Source organism: Elephas maximus, chromosome 6 (assembly GCF_024166365.1).
Source record: "Elephas maximus indicus isolate mEleMax1 chromosome 6, mEleMax1 primary haplotype, whole genome shotgun sequence".
Taxonomy (NCBI): domain Eukaryota; kingdom Metazoa; phylum Chordata; class Mammalia; order Proboscidea; family Elephantidae; genus Elephas; species Elephas maximus.
Genome location: NC_064824.1, coordinates 58,695,155 through 58,709,892, shown reverse-complemented (window position 1 = coordinate 58,709,892; position 14,738 = coordinate 58,695,155). Strand labels below are relative to the sequence as shown.

The 14,738-nt window shown below is 37.2% G+C and overlaps 1 protein-coding gene across 1 annotated transcript in view; it reads right to left on the bottom strand.

Moving 5' to 3' along the window:
• Nucleotides 1-13,358, bottom strand: part of TANK (TRAF family member associated NFKB activator) — a 143,222-nt gene extending 129,864 nt beyond the window's left edge. Inside the window, exon 1 of the mRNA XM_049887298.1 lies at nucleotides 13,221-13,358. The gene's annotated coding sequence lies outside the window, so the exon portion shown is untranslated. The remainder of the gene's footprint in view (nucleotides 1-13,220) is intronic.
• Nucleotides 13,359-14,738: the final 1,380 nt, after the last annotated feature.

Below are 14,738 nucleotides of genomic sequence, written 5' to 3'. Positions count from 1 at the left end.
TCCCACTACTATGTGAGACCTACAAGCAGCATTTGAACACTACTTTGCCCCAAAACCCTTCATTAGCACCTCTGTCTATTATAAATTTGGGGGCTATGGCTTGGACTATACCAATATGGGCCAGTGCTAGTGAATAGATGTGATGCTGTGCATCTAGGGATATGAAGCTAATAATGAAAGGAGCTGGGCAGACAGAATAGTGTATTTGAATCTCTCTTGGGCAAGAGGGTAAGAGATCTCTCTTCAGCCCAACACCCACAGTTATAAAGTTGATAAAAGTCAGCTTGAGTCAACAAGTTAGCTGTGAACCGTGCATGTCTATTTGTCTTCCGGATCAAGGTCCTTGCTGAGAAACTAGTAGCGATTAGGTAGATAATGAGGGGAATCAAGCAAAATTCACACATTCTATGGATATCTTCGCTATATGGGCAGTATTTCCCTTTCTTTCTTCTTCTATTAACATGAAAAAATAAATATGCAATTTTTAATCAAGTTTATTACTTTTAAATGTAAAAAACCCCTGAAAATAATACATCTTTAATTGTTATAGCTGAACAAGATCCTACATATCTCATTTTCTTATTTCCACACATGTAGGATGAGACAATGAGCAAATTAGCAGAACACTTTTACTTCCTGCCACTTCTCTTCCACTCACTTGAGTTTTTGGTGCTATAACTGGGAAATTTAGACCAAATTATTATTATTTAATTATTTATTTACATTTTTTACCTTATGTCTCAAAAATTACTGTTAACATCCTCATTGTTTTATATTTGCAATTTTTTTTTTTTTACTGAATCCAATATTTAAATTATTTCAAATGTTTACCAATATTTCTTTTATATCAGAATTTTACCTATCTTGAGTTTCTAATTTTGAATCCCTTCTTACAGAACTGAAGTATATCTTCAATTAACTGTATCAGGAAATGAGTGGTAAAATTTCTAAACTTGGAGATATGTGAGAATGTCTTTCTTTTCCCTTCCCATGGAAACTATAACTTGCATAAGTGTAGACTTTTTAGGTCAACCTTTTCCAGGTAACTGTAAATGTTATTCCATTCAGTTTCTCTCTCATGGAATATTTCTGTCACTTAAGTAGATGGTTCTATAAGCAGATGCTTTTTAATTTAAATATGTGGTCTTAATCATCACTTAAAATATCTTTAAACATTTGCGCTGTGATATATCAAGAAATAAGTCATTGTGTGCTCTGAAGATAGCAAACCACATGACAGAGGAGGTAGAGGAAGACAGATCTCTTAAGCAAAGCATAGAATTTTCAAATTTTCAAAGAAGTTTCATAGAGGTTGTGCACTTCAACATGAAGGAGCATCACTTAAATGCTAAATATGATATTTTCAATATGCCCCCAATTTTGCAATTTCTAAAGTACATATGCAAAATTAGGTACTTAAAAAAAGATATTTACAACCAAAACATGAAAACGACCCAAATGTCCATCAATAGATGAATACATAAACAATGAGATATTATTCAACCATAAAAAGGAATGAAGTACTAACACATGCTACAAAATAGATGAACCTTGAAAACATTAAGTGAAAGAAGCCAGACACAGAAGGCCACATATTATATGATTCCATTTATATGACATATTCAGAGAGCAGACTTGTGGTTGCCAGGGGTTGGGGGAGGGAGAAATGGGGAGTGACTGCTTCGTGGGTATGGAGTTTCTTTTCAGGTGAGGGGTTTAAATGTTCTGGAACCAGATAGCGGTGGTGGCTGCACAACACTGTGAATGTACTAAATATTACTAATGGTAAATTTTATGTCCTGTGTATTTTACCACAATAAAGGATATTGATTATAGTATTATTATAACAGCAAAGAATTGCAAACAGCTTAATTATCTATTAATAGGTGACTGGTAAAAAAAAAATTACTGGACATCCATACAAAGGAATGCTATATAACCATTTAAAGAATGAGGCAACTCTGACACTTACTAATATGGAACAATCCCCAAAATAAATGAAAAACAAAACAAAGAGTATAGTATGCAACCATTTGTTTAAAACTCAGTCACTCTGGAAAGCGTGAAGGTAGTAACAGAGTGGCCTCAGGGGCAAGGTACCTGCAGGCTGGGGGATAGGTATGGGAGAGAGACTCATTTTATAATATGTATTTCTTTTTACCTTTCGAATTTTGTTCCAATGTATTAACTACTTAAAAAATTACTTCAAAAAGTTTTTCTGTCCTAAATAACTCTTGGACTAAAAATGAAACAAAACTGTGATTAAAAACTATAAAATAAACATAATATGAAAGTAATGCATCAAAACTTGTAAGATGTAGTCAAAGTGGTACTCAGAGAAAATTCCTTGCCTTAAATATTTTCATTATAACACAAGAAAAATAAATGGACTGAGGAGGTGGAGCCAAGATGGCAGAATAGACAGACGATTCCAGCAAGCCCTCTTATACCAACGACCTGAAAAAAAGTGAAAGGAATATATTTATGACAAGCTAGGAGCCCTGCACATCAAAGGCAAAGTTAGAAAATGAACTGAGTGGCAGGGGGAGGAAGAGACGATTCAGAAGCAGAGAGGAGTTACCGGACCTGAATCGCTCGGAGCCCTAAGGCACCATTCCTGGGAGTGGCTGAGGTGGGCTGATACTAGCGTTCTGCTACAGTTTCCTCAGGCAGAAGCAGCCAGCCACACAGCCTATCACACCTCTGGAACCAGAGAAGAATGGCACTCTTGGCAAAAGCTAGGTACTTGAGTATATTTTTCTGAAGCCCCCAAGCCGGCTTCAGCATCTGTTGATTTCCCTGAGCCTAAGATAGGCCCTGTTGAGCACCTAGAGCCATCCTCCTGGCCTTGGAGAAGGAATAAATTCGCAAATGGGGGAAAAGATAATTTGCCAGCTCCATTAACCAAGGGAGCTCAGGACAGAAGCAGCTCCTGCCCAGGCATAAACAGTCCATGGACTTTGAGTACCTTTCCACCCTGCATGGAAGGCTACAGATGTGTGGTGTTTCAGACGTGTGGTGGAGAGGTGGGTTTTTGATGTTTGACATTGCTTTGCCTATTAAACAGGGTCCTCACCTACCCACATCAGGAGCCTAAAGACTGATGGCTACACACAGGTCATCCAGCCACTGGTGACAAGGGTCCAAGGATAACCGGTACCTCCCTGTCCTTACAACCAAAAACATTGGATGCCCATGGTCCATCTGCAGAACCCACCCACCTGTACACTCTAGGGAACAGGGACATGCTTTCCTCAGAGACATTTGGGGGACAATTCTCAGCCCCCTGCCTTGTTCAGAGTGTGATCCCCTGCTGCAACCAGATATCAGTACCTACACCAATTGCCCCTGCCTCTCTAAGACTTTAGGACAGAGCCTGTACCACATGCTTGCTGATCAGCTACCTGGACACTTGAGCTGAATTCATACAAGAAAAGTGAATGGACTCGTAGACTGATATACCTGATAACAGCTCTAGCCAGCTGGGGACAGGATGTCAGAGCTCCCAAGGTGAAAATAATCAAGCTAGCTAACTCAAGCAACCCTTTTGGGCATACCAAAACAAAACAAAGCAAGAAGCTACAATACAGTAAGCAAACATAAAATAAACTAATATAATAACATAGATGGCTCTGAGACAACAGTCAATATCAACTCACATTGAGAAACAGACCATGATCACCTCAAAAAGCTCTCATGACAAAGAATCAAGGGACTTTCTAGAAGAAAATGCCTTCCTGGAATTACCAGAGGCAGAATACAAAAGATTAATATACAGAACCCTTCAAGAAATCAGGAAGGAAATCAGGCAATATGCAGAACAAGCCAAGGAACACAGAGATAAAGCAGATGAAGAAATTAAAAAGGTTATTCATGAACATAATGAAAAATTTAATAAGCTGGAAAAATCCATAGACAAAGAGCAATCACAAATTCAGAAGATTTACAATAAAATTACAGAATTAGATGACTCAATAGAAAGAGGAGCAGAATGGAGCAAGTGGAAGGCAGAATTTGCGAACTTGAAGATAAAGCATTTGGTACCAATATACTTGAAGAAAAATCAGATATAGGAATTAAAAAAAAATGAAGAAACCTTAAGAATCATGTGGGACTCTATCAAGATAAATAACCAATGAGTGATTGAAGTACCAGAACAGGAGGAATAACAAAAAATTGAAAGAGAATTCTTGAAGATTTGTTGGCATAAAACTTCCCTGATATTGTGAAAGAAGAGAAGATATCTATCCAAGATGCTCATCGAACTCCACATAAAGTAGATTTTAAAGAAAGTAACCAAGACATATATAATCAAACTTGCCAAAACCAAAGATAATGAGAGAATTTTAAGAGCAGCTAGGGATAAATGAAAAGTCACCTGCAAAGGACAGTCAATAAGAATAAGCTCAGACTACTCAGCAGAAACCATATAGGCAAGAAGGTAATGGGACGACTTATCTAAAGCATTGATAGAAAAAAATTGCCAGCCAAGAATCATATATCCAGCAAATCTGTCTCTCAAACATGAAGGTGAAATGAGGACATTTCCAGATAAACAGAAGTTTGAGGAATTCATAAAAACCAAACCAAAAATACGAGAAATACTAACGGGAGTTCTTGGTTAGAAAATCAATAATATCAGGTATCAACCCAAGACTAGAACACTGGACAGAGCAATCAGATGTCAACCCAGACAGGGAAATCACAAAAATAAATCAAGATAAAAAAACGCTCAAAACAGGGAAGCAGCGATGTTATTACGTAAAAGAAGACAACATTAAAACAATAAAGAGGGACTAAGAAATGTCATAGAACTTTCATATGGAGGGGAAGACAAGGCAATACAAAGAAATAAAAGTTAGGTTTAAATTTAGATACATAGGGGTAACCACAAAGGAGACAAACCCTCCTACACATCAAAATAAAATACAAGAAAGAAATAAATTTCAACAGGAACGAAATCAACAACAAAGAATATGAGGAAAAGACAATATATAAAGATAAACTACTCAGCATAAAAAATTAAGTGGGAAAAACAAACTGAACAACACACAAAAAAAGACATCAAAATGATAGCACTAAATTCATACCTATCCATAATTACACTGAATGTAAATGGACTAAATGAACCAATAAAGAGACAGAGAATGGCAGAATGGATTAAAAAACACGATCTGTTTATATGCTGCCTACAAGAGACACACCTTACTCTTAGAGACACAAACAAACTAAAACTCAAAGGATGGAAAAAAATGTATCAAGCAAACAACAATCTAAAAAGAGCAGGAGTGGCAATAAGAAAGGACACTATAAAATGATTAAAGGGACAATATACCAGGAGGATATAACCATATTACTTATTCACCCAATGACAGGGCTGGAAGATACATAAAACAAACTCTATCAGCATTGAAAAGTGAGATAGACAGCTCCACAATAATAGTGGAGACTTCAATACACCACTTTCGGAGAAGGAGAGAACATCCAGAAAGTAGCTCAATAAAGACATGGAAGAACTAAATGTCACAATCAACCAACTTGACCTCATAGACATATACAGAACACTCTACCCAACAGCAGCCAAGTGTACTTTCTTTTCTGACACACATGGAACATTCTCTAGAATAGATTGCATATTAGGTCATAAAGGAAGCCTTACCAGAATCCAAAACAATGAAATATTACAAAGCCTCTTCTCTGACCATAAGGCCATAAAAGTAGAAATCAATAACAGAAAAAGCAGGGAAAAGAAATCAAACACAGGGAAAAGAAATCAAACACTTGGAAACTGAACAATACCCTGCTCAGAAAAGACTGGATTATAGAAGGCATTAAGGATGGAATAAAAAAATTCATACAATCCAATGAGAACAAAAACACTTCCTATCAGAACGTTTGGGACACCGCAAAAGCAGTGCTCAGAGGCCAATTTATATCAATAACTGCAGACACACAAAAAGAAGAAAGGGCCAAAATCAAAAAATTATGCCTACAACTTGAACAAATAGAAAGAGAGCAACAAAAGAAACCTTCAGGTACCAGAAGAAAGCAAATAAAAATTAGAGCAGAAATAAATGAAATAGAAAACAGAGAAACAATTGAAAGGATTAATAAGATCAAAAGTTGGTTCTTTGAAAAAATTAACAAAATTGATAAACCATTGGCCAAACTGACAAAAGAAAAACAGAAGAGGAAGCAAATAACCCAAATAAGAAATGAGATGGCCAATATTACAACAGACCCAACCAAAATTAAAAGAATCATATCAGATTACTATAAAAAACTGTACTTTAACAAATTTGAAAACCTAAGAGAAATGGAAGAATTTCTAGAAACACAGTACCTTCCTAAACTAACACAAATGGAGGTAGAACAACTAAATAGACCCGTAACAAAAGAAGAGATTGAAAAGGTAATCAAAAAACTCCCAACAGGAAAAAGCCCTGGCTCAGGCGGCTTCACTGCAGAGTTCTACTAAACTTTCAGAGAAGAGTTAACACCACTACTACTAAAGGTATTTCAGAGCGTAGAAATGGACGGAATACTACCAAACGCATTCTAAGAAGCCAGCATATCCCTGACACCAAAACCAGGTAAAGACAGCACAAAAAAAGAAAATTACAGACCTATACCCCTCGTGAACTTAGATGCAAAAATCCACAACAAAATTCTAGCCAATAGAATTCAACAACATACCAAAGAATAACTCACCATGACCAAGTGGGATTCATACTAGGTATGCAGGGATGGTTCAACATTAGAAAAACAATTAATGTAATCCACCACATAAATAAAACAAAAGACAAGAATCACATGATTTTATCAATTGATGTAGAAAAGGCATTTGACAAAGTTCCACACTGATTCATGATAAAAACTCTCAGCAAAATAGGAATAGAAGGAAAATTCCTCAACATAATAAATGGCGTTTATACAAAGCCAACAGCCAACATCATCCTAAACGGAGAGGGTCTGAAAGCATTCCCATTGAGATCGGGAACCAGGCAAGGATACCCTTTATCACCACTCTTATTCAACATTGTGTTAGAGGTCCTAGCCAGAGCAATTAGCCTCGATAAAGAAATAACGGGCATCCAGATTGGCAAGGAAGAAGTTAAAGTATCTATGTTTGCAGATGACATGATCTTATACACAGAAAACCCTAAGGAATCCTCCAGAAAACTACCGAAACTAACAGAAGAGTTCAGCAGAGCACCAGGATACATGATAAACATACAAAAATCAGTTGGAGTCCTCTACACCAACAAAAAGAACATTGAAGAGGAAATAACCAAGTACCATTTACAGTAGCCCCCAAGAATATAAAATACTTAGGAATAAATCTTACCAGAGGTGTAAAAGACTTATACAAAGAAAACTACACAACACTTCGGCAAGAAACCAAAAGAGACCTACATAAGTGGAAAACATACCTTGCTCATGAATAGGAAGACTTAACATTGTAAAAGTGTCTATTCTACCAAAAGTGATCTACAGACACAATGCAATTCCGATCCAAATTCTGAGGACATTCTTTAATGAGATGGAGAAACAAATCACCAACTTCATATGGAAGGGAAAGAGGCCCTGGATGAGTAAAGCATTACTGAAAAAGAAGAACCTATTATAGTGCCACAGTAGTCAAAACAGTCTGGTACTGGTACAACAATGGATACATAGACAAATGGAACAGAACTGAGAATCCAGACATAAGTCCATCCACATATGAACAGCTGATATTTGACAAAGGCCCCAAATCAGTTAAATGGGGAAAAGACAGTCTTTTTAACAAACGGTGTTGGCATAACTGGATATCCATCTGCAAAGAAATGAAACAAGACCCATACCTCATACCATGCACAAAAACAAACTCAAAATGGATCAAAGACCTAAATATAAAGTCCAAAATAATAAAGATCATGGAAGAAAAAATAGGGACAATGTTAGGAGCCCTAATACACAGCATAAACAGCATACAGAATGTTGCTAACAATGCAGAAGAGAAACTAGATAAAATAGGAGCTCCTAAAAATCAAACACCTATGCTCATCCAAAGACTTCACCAGAAGAGTAAAAAGACCACCTACAGACTGGGAAAAAGTTTTTAGCCATGACATTTCTAATCAGCACCTGATCTCTAAAATCTGCATGATACTGCAAAAACTCAACTACGAAAAGCAAATAACCCAATTAAAAAATGGGCAGAAGATATGAACAAGCACTTCTTTAAAGAAGACATTCAGGTAGCTAACAGATACATGACGAAATGCTCGTGATCATTACCCATTAGAGAAATGCAAATCAAAACTATAATGAGATTACATCTCACTCCAACAAAGCTGGCATTAATCCAAAAAGCACAAAATAATAAACGTTGGAGAGGTTGTGGAGAGACTAGAAGACTTACACACTGCTAGTGGGAATGTAAAATGGTACAACCACTTTGGAAATCAATTTGTTGCTTCCTTAAAAAGCTGGAAATAGAACCACCATACAATCCAGCTATCCTGCTCCTTAGAATATAACCTAGAGAAATAAGAACTTTTACATGAACAGATATATGCACACCCATGTTCACTGCAGCACTGTTTACAATAGCAAAAAGTTGGAAACAAACAAGGTGCCCATCAACAGATGACTGGATAAAGAAATTATGGTATATTCACACAGTGGAATACCACGCATTGAGAAAGGACAGTGATGAATCTGTGAAACATTTCATAACATGGAAGAATCTGGATGGAATTATGCTGAATGAAATTAGTCAGTTGCAAAAGGACAAATATTGTATAAGACCACTATCATAAGAACTCGAGAAATCATTTAAACAGAGAAGAAAATATTCTTTGATGGTTACGAGGAGGGGAGGGAAGGAGGGGTGGAGGGAGAGTAGTACTCACCAATTAGATAGTAGAAAAGAACTACTTTAGGGGAAGGGAAAGACCACACACAGTTCAGGAGAGGTCAGCACAACTGGACTAATCCAAAAGCAAAGAAGTGTCCTGAATAAAATGAATGCTTCAAAAGCCACCATAGTAGGGGCGGGGGCTTGGGGACCATGGTTTCAGGGGACATCTATGTCAATTGGCATAATAAAATCTATTAGGATAACATTCTGCATCCCACTTTGGAGAGTGGCCTCCGGGGTCTTAAACACTAGCAAGTGGCCATCTAAGATGCATGAATTAGTTTCAACCCTCCTGGAGCAAAGGAGAATGAAGGACACCAAGGACACAAGGTAATTATAAGCCTAAGAGAGAGAAAGGGCCACATAAACCAGAGACTACATCAGCCTGAGACCACAAGAACTAGATGGTGCCGGGCTACAACTGATGACTGCCCTGAATGGGAACACAACAGAGAACCCCTGAGGGAGTGGGAGAGCAATGGGATGCAGACCCCAAATTCTCATAAAAAGACCAGACTTAATGGTCTAAGACTAGAAGGACCCTGGTCGTCATACCCCCAGACCTTCTGTTAGCCCAAGACAGAAACCATTCCCAATGCCAACTCTTCAGACAGGGATTGGTCTGGACAATGGGATAGAAAAAGATAATGGTGAGAAATGAGCTTCTTGGATCAAGTAGACACTTGAGACTATGTTGGCATCTCCTATCTGGAGGGGAGATGAGAGGGCAGAGGGGGTCAGAAGCTGGCGGAATGGACACGAAAAGAGAGAGAGGAGGGAAGGAGTGTGCTGTCTTGTTAAGGGGAGAGCAATTAGGAGCATATAGCAAGGTTTGTATAAATATTTGTAGGAGAGACTGACTTGATTTGTAAACTTTCACTTAAAGCACAATAAAAGTTTAAAATAAAATAAAATAAATGGAGTAAGCATTCAACTCACAAACCAAGAAAAAGGAAAGTAAGATAGCGTCCCAAAAGACAGTGAGAAAATACCAATGAAGCCAAAAAGCAAAAGCTAGCTAATTAAAAAGGGAAAACTATAAAAATGATACAGCTCTTTGACATGTTCAGCAAGCAAAAAAGGGGGGAAAGAAAATATAAAAGGACAAAACTATTAACAAAAAAGGGTACATATATGGAGATGATGATAAAAAGAACAATACCATTTATGCTAATAAATTTGAACATTTTGATAAAGTAATCATTTTCTAAGCATAAACAAATATCCTAAACTGTATGAAAAAAAATAATGTCATGTCTAAATAGCCCCAAAACAACAGAAGACATGGGAAAAGCTTCTAACTTGACAAAGAAGGGTCAAGGCCAAACAATGTTATGGATTAGTTTTTAAAGCCATTTCAAAGAGCATAGAACTTACATTAAATTAAACTTTTTCAGAACACAAAAGAGTTTGGAATTTTTATCATTATGTCTTATGAAGCTAGCATAACCTTAATACTAAAACTTATCAGTGATAATTTCAGAAAATAAAAATACAGATTAATTTCCCTTACGAATATGAATGCGAAAATACTCCGTAAATTACAGACATTTCTCTTTCAGCATACATTTTCTTGATCTTGGATACAAGATTCATCAATTTGGGCACACATTTTGCATACTATTGTTCGTTGTACCTGAATCATGGTCTGAAGCTAGCAGTGCTATAGTAAGAAAAAAAGCTCTTTTGCACATAGCTTAGGAACAGCTTCTTTGTTTAAGTATCTGATTGCTTGGCCTGGATAGGATTCTTTGGCTTATACCGCACTGTTTTTGTTCTTTTCTGTTAGTTTGAGTTGTGAACTGAAATGCAAAGTCAAAATGATAGAAGAGAGGCATCTAAGAATGTGGACTGAAAAAAAATAAGGAAACGTAGGGATCTGGATTGGTTCGTTTTGATCAACCAATTTATTATCTTAACCAGAGCAATAACAAAACACACTTTATAACTACAAACCTACCTTTATTACTGAAGCAATTTTATTAATAATATGCCTTTGATAATGTGGAATTAAAAAATGTAATTACTGTATCGTGTGTTAACAGAGCAATACATAGTTTGAAGTAGAAAATCTATACAGTCGTCTCTAAAGATACTGAAAAACTTAGGATTCACTTTAACATGAGGTCTTGACTTTTTTTCTTAAATACACTTTTAGTAAACTAGAGCTAGAAGAACATTTGGTATTTATGATAAACGTATTTGTCTCAAACCAACAGCCAACGTCATTCTTCAAGTTAACCACTAGGGGAATTCCCACTGAGATAAGGAACAGGACAAGCTGACTGCTAGCTCCTGTGTTATTAAATACTGTTCTAGAAGTTCTGGCCAAGGTGACAAGAAGAAAAAAGTGAGGAGACAAAATTATGATTTTTCTATCCAGGTGTTACATGTGAATCACCTAAAATTATTTAGAACAAATAAGAGATCGATAAAATAGCCAGATGCAAGATAAAATTGCTAGATCAATAACTTTCCTAAACGCCCGCAGTAATTAACTTGAAAAGAAAGTAGAAAAAAATATTCCTACCAAAATAGTCCATGCACCCCGCCCCCCCCACACATGCAAATACACACACACACACACACACACACACAAAAGAACAAGACAAAACAAAATATATTGGGACACATTTTACAATAAACACAAAGAACCTATATGTTTACTGAGGCCTTAATACATGAAGAGACATAGACTGTCCACAAATGGGAGGTTCTGTACTATAAGGATTAATTATAATTTCCCTCAAATTAGTACATAATTTTCATGAAACTCCAACCAAAACTTTTATAGGAGATTTTCACAGATTTATTTTAAATCTTCCAGTTAGCGATCTCTTTCATGGTCACATGTGTTTAAGAGAAATGGATGTTGCTCTGGGGTCCCAATTCTGCGTGGAAACCTAGCTGCTTGACTTGGGCTATTGGGCGGGAGCCTTAGTAGTAGCCCTGGTGGTGCAGTGGTTAAGAGCTTAGCTGCTAACCAAAAGGTCAGCAGTTTGAGTCCATCAGCTGCTCCTTGGAAATCCTAGGGGGCAGTTCTACCCTGTTCTATAGGGTCACTCTGAGTCAGAACTGACTTGGAGGCAATGGATTTGGTTTGGTTTTTGGTCTTAGGCAGGTTATATCAAGTACACAGCTTCACTGTCCTTTGCTGGCTCAGAAGCTGACTGCACAGGGGCAGAATAGTATGTATACCTGTGCACACATGAAAGTGCACCTTACAGGGAGTGTGAAGACAGGTGTGGGCAGTGAGAAGAAGAGAGACCGAGTTTCTAGGACTGACTTGGCTACTCTCTGACCATGGGCAGTTCTTCCTTTTTTGCTCCTCATTTTTGTTTCTTCATCTGTAGTTTGGATGAGAAATCTCCAAAATGCTTTTTCAATATTGTAAGGGCCATAGAAAAAGAAAAAGAACATATATGGATTTAGGTTTAAACCCTGGCCCAGCAGGCACTCAGTAAATGGCAGCTATTAATGTAACAATGGTGTAATGATTCTTCATGTTTATTTTATGAACCATCAACTTTTCCTAGCATTATTCTTAAAAAATGCTACACAATTTTAACATTCTCTTTTGACTGTGAAAATAAAAGGGCCAACTGGTAACAGTAAGACCGGATTCCTGTAATTACATAAGTTTAAACGTTCTAAGATAGGAAATGCAGAGTTGCTTATAAAGTTGGTTAGCAGCCATAGCACTTAGCCACTACGCCACCAGGATTTCCCTAAAGTTAATACCTCAGTGTAAAGAAACATTCGTTAGCATTTGTTTCTTATGAAACAGAAGAATACTAAACCTGAATTTAGTACGGACAGGCTAGATCAAAGTGGAATCGATTCTCAGAAATACAAACAAACAAACAAAATTATGAATACAATATAGAATTACTTATTTTCCAGCAAGAAAACAGCAACCTAGTAAGCTATATGCAACTTAACTTAGGCCAAATACATACCCTTCAGTTTTATATTATTTTATAGTAAACCACTCATTGGAGAAGGCTTATATTCCAGATAGGAACTTAAAAAAAAAAATCACTTCAGAGAGAGACATACATTCTAGCTTGAAAGTTGGGAAGAAAGTAAAAAGATCACAGTATTTAAATTTTTTCTTGGGTCTTGGCTAGGAGACCCGTTTTTTTAAGGCTAAATTTCTCACTATAACAATGAATACAAAAGCATTATTGAATCATGTCATAAATTACATAGCAAAAGCAAGAGTAGAACATTTTTGCAAAGGGTCAGTTTAAGACATCCAGGCCACCTTGTTAAGATGAGAATTGGTAGGAACTGCTAAAGTTTTGATTACCTCTTCTCCAGGTTACAAATCTTCCTTCACAGATTATTCCTCTTTAACGATCTAGGCAGTTACACAGTCTGGAAGCTGTATCAGCAGGCCCTAACAATGCCGTCCAACAAACTCTCCCGAGCCCTCCCTTGTGTTGAACTGGGAACTTCCACTGAGAAATCCCCTGGCTTGAAGACTTCCTTATTTGCAGCCATCAACAGCCAATCATGACAAGATATTGAAATGAAGCAAAGACTACCAGAAAATATTCTGTAAACCACCCGTGACTGTAGCTCTGACTTCCTTTTGAAGTTAAGGTACTTTACTTGAAGAGTTAGGAGATTTTAACAAAAATCCAGAAATTGTAAACACAAAAGTATTTTTGGATTAAGCATAGTTTCAGGTAAAAATTTTTTTTAAAGTATGTTTATTTGATAAATTGGCCTTTTGACCTTTAAAAAGTCACCTTTTGACCTAAGCAGGATACTTATAAACAGCAGGCAAAGACCAGATTTGAGCATAATTGTTGTCTTAGTTACCTCATGCAGCTATAACAGAAATACCACAAGTAGGTGCCTTTAACACAGAGAAATCATTTTCTCACAGTTTAGGAGGCCAGAAGTCCAAATTCAGGACTCTGGCTCTAGGGGAAGACTTCCTCCCTGTTGGCTCTGGGGGTAGGCCTTTATTCCTTGGCTCCTTGGTGATCTCTGCTTGCTTGTTTAATCTCTTTTATATCTAAAAGAGATTGACTCAAGAACACAACATAACAAAGAAACCCATTCCCAAATGGGATTATAACCACAGGCATACCAAAAAAATTAAACCAAGCCACATGAGTCAATTCCAACTCATAGCAAACCTATAGGACAGAGTAGAACTTCCCCATAGAGCTTCCAAGGAGCATTTGGTGGATTTGAGCTGCCTGAGGTCTTAAGCACCATGCCAAACACAGGCATAGAGGTTAGGATTTACAACACATATTTTTGGGGAACACAATTCAATCCCGAACAGTTATCTTTGCCTCATGGCCTATGGTGATCACAAAGATGAAGCCTCATAATAATAAGAATAATGCCGGATTTCAGAGCCTGACCTCAGGTACTTAGACCAAAAAAACCTGTTGCCTGTGAGTTGATTTGGACTCATTGCGACCCTATAGGACAGAGTAGGACTGCCACATAGGGTTTCCAAGGAGCAGCTAGTAGATTTGAACTGCCAACCTTTTGGTTAGCAGTCTGAGCTCTTAACCACTGTGCCACCAGGCCTCCCAGGTACTTGGGGTGGGGTGGGGGATGAAACAAATAAGATCTTAGGTATCTTCAGCTTTAAGCTCCTGAGACAGTCTTTATGCTCTGAAGAAATAAGGTTCACGTGGATGAGTATGTCTCTGCATACTGGGGACTCTTTACAAGTGCATATATTTCTTTCCAGCTACTTGGAGTAAAACATCAAGTTTTATGTGCAAATGGAAGTCAGTGTATGCACCACATGCATTTTTCTTTGTTACAAAAATTTTAGACTTGGTAATGTTCTAAT